Below are 3,332 nucleotides of genomic sequence, written 5' to 3'. Positions count from 1 at the left end.
GTTCACGGAGAATCTCTAAAAATTAATGGTCATCGATTTGATTTGTTCGATGACAAAGAGCCTTCAAAATTGGGGGCTAGAATGGAGACGTTGGTTCGAGTACCGACGTGCAGTAAAGAGACAGGGATTGTCTCCAAAATTGAATTAAAAAAGGGCATTTTTATCGGAGAATGCTTGATTGAGGCTATCGATGGTTACGTAACGGTGTGTGTAATCAACACCAACGATACGGACGAGTTCGTCGACTTGCCATCGGTCGTGTTGCAAGAGCTAGCGACTGAGGTGGATATCATGACGTTGCAGAATTCGTATAAATACGAAGATAAGGATAGAATAAAATTATTGCATGAAAATTTACGCCTCGAACATCTCAACCTAGAAGAACGGGACAGCCTCGTGGGAATTTTGGAGAAATTCAATTCCATTGTGCAGTTGCCGGGGGATGCTCCAGGGGTGACTGATCACCTGGAACACGAAATTCCTTTACAGCCAGGGACTGCTCCAATTAATGTTCGGCCTCACCGATTGCCTCAAGCACAGGAGGGAGAGGTCGATAGGCAGATAAAAGAAATGCTGCGAAATCAAGTGATCCGGCCAAGCAGAAGTCAATGGAATGCGCCATTATTGGTCGTTCCGAAGAAAATGGATGCTTCAGGAAAAATTAAATTTCAAAAATTAAATAAAATATTTTGGATAGATTGGGCAATGCAAAATATTTTTCAACGTTGGACTTAGCATCAGGGTTCCACCAAATTCCTGTGAAGGAGGAGGATAAATGCAAGACTGCATTTTCTACACCGTACGGGCATTATGAGTTCAATCGCCTGCCTTTCGGGGTGAAAGGGGGGCCAGCGACTTTCCAACGATTGATGAATTCTGTGCTAGCTGGAATTCAGGGATTACGTTGTTTCGTGTACTTGGATGACATTGTCATTTTTGGTCCAAGTCTGAACGAACATAATAAGAGGCTGATAGAGGTTTTGAAGCGGCTTAAAGAGACAAATCTGCGACTTCAGCCAGATAAGTGCAATTTTCTCAGAAGAGAAGTTGTTTATCTAGGCCATGTAATTACTGCTGAAGGGATTAAGGCTGATCCGAGCAAAATTGAGGCAGTAGAAAATTTCCCAGACCCACAAAATAGGAAAGAAATCATGTCTTTTCTTGGTTTAGCCGGGTACTATCGGAAGTTCATAAAGGGTTTTTCGGGAATTGCTAAACCTCTGACTGAGCTTCTGAGAAAAGATGTTTCGTGGACCTGGGGGGATAGGGAGAAAACAGCAGTTAAAATTTTGAAAAAAGCTCTAACAACAGCACCGATCCTTCAATATCCTGATTTTGAGAGGACTTTCATTTTGACGACGGATGCTTCAAAAATGGCCGTAGGCGCTGTACTTTTTCAGGGAGAAATTGGCAAGGATTTACCGATTGCTTACGCCAGCAGAACCCTAAAACCAATGGAACAGGGTTGGAGCACGACAGAGAGAGAATTGTATGCTGTTGTTTGGGGGGTTAAACATTTTCGGCCTTATCTTTACGGTCGGAAATTCATCGTTGTGACGGACCACAGACCCTTGAGATGGATCTTCAACGTAAAGGATTTGGAATCGAAATTAATGCGTTGGAGAATAAAATTGGAGGAGTACGACTATGAGGTCATTTACAAGGCCGGAAAATTAAATACCAACGCCGATGCACTTAGTCGTATCAACGTGGTAACCCGAGCCCAGGCGCAATCAGAGACGAGCATAGGGGGGAACGCGTTCAACGATGGTGAAATTATCACACCAACTGACGAAGAGATAATGAGTATTCTTCAAGAATACCACGACACGCCGATTGCTGGACATCCCGGGGCAAAACGGATGTATGCGAAATTACGTCAGAGGTACCAATGGAAAGGGATGAAAACAGATGTCGAGAAATTCGTGGCCACGTGTGAGGAATGCCAGTTGAACAAACTGGGAAAAGCAACAAAGGTGCCAATGGTTATTGGAGAGAGTCCAGAGGAGGCCTTTGAAAAATGTGCAATGGGCATTGTTGGTCTATTACCGGTCACGGAAGCTGGGAATAAATATATTCTGACTTTTCAAGATGCTTTGACGAAATTTAGCAGGGCAATCCCAATTCCAGACCAAGAAGCCAATACAATTGGTCGTGCTTTTGTAGAGAAAATTGTGTGTGAGTATGGCACACCACGAAAACTGCTTACCGACAAAGGCCCAAACTTTGTTGGGGAAATTTTTAAAAATGTGTGCAAATTACTGAGAATAAAGAAAATTCAGACTACAGCGTATCATCCTCAGACAAACGGGATTGTCGAGAGATCTCATCGCACTCNAATTTTTAAAAATGTGTGCAAATTACTGAGAATAAAGAAAATTCAGACTACAGCGTATCATCCTCAGACAAACGGGATTGTCGAGGGATCTCATCGGACTCTAGCTGAATATTTGAGAAGTTTCATTGTGGATGATCAGACAGATTGGGACACATGGCTGCCATATGCAATGTTCGCATATAATACAACTCCTCAAACGGTGACTAAAATGACGCCGTTTGAGCTGATGTTTGGTAGACGTACTGAATTACCGACAGCCGTCAAACAACCCCCACGTTTGACATACTGCTATGATGATTTTGCACAAGAGCTTCGGGAAAGATTACGAGCAGCACACCAGGAAGCGAAGGAGAAACTCGACGCAGGCAAAGAAAAATCGAAAATTCAGTATGACAAAGATGCTGACGAAGTGGAATTCTGCATTGGAGACAAAGTACTGCTGAAAAATGATGTTCTGCGACGGGGACGATCGATTTATTATCGATCGAATTATCGCAACCATGGATTGGACCTTACGAAGTGGTCGAGAAAAATTCCGAAGTGAACTATACCATCAGATATGGTAATAAAAAGAAAACGCAAAGGGTTCACGTCAATAGGCTGCGTCCATTTATAGTTGCATGACTATATGGACCCCAGCCTCGGAATAAAATTGAATTTGGACAAATCTCAGAAGGAATGAGGGTTTTTATTTTTGTGGGAAAAATAAACTTACAATTTATTTTCACGGAAATAATAAACTCATTATTCGAAGTCGTCGCCCAGGGGTCGTCCAAAAGTGAGATCGAGGTAGCGGCAATGCCAGTCCCATCCCAAGTAGAAATTTGTGGGAGCAGAAAAGATGTAATCTCGGCAGTGCGGACACATAGTCTCCGACCGGGTCAGCCATTGAGGTACGTGACAGGGCTGTGGAGCGGGAGTCTCTCCGAAGAGAAGACGGAGGTTGAAGATATCTACTACGTCATCTCCGATAACTGGCAAGTTCCACAGGGCG

Source organism: Diachasma alloeum, unplaced genomic scaffold (assembly GCF_001412515.2).
Source record: "Diachasma alloeum isolate Michigan unplaced genomic scaffold, Dall2.0 Dall_scaffold_00416, whole genome shotgun sequence".
Taxonomy (NCBI): Eukaryota; Metazoa; Arthropoda; class Insecta; order Hymenoptera; family Braconidae; genus Diachasma; species Diachasma alloeum.
The sequence above is the reverse complement of the archived record's forward strand: the minus strand, read 5'-3'. Positions refer to the sequence as shown.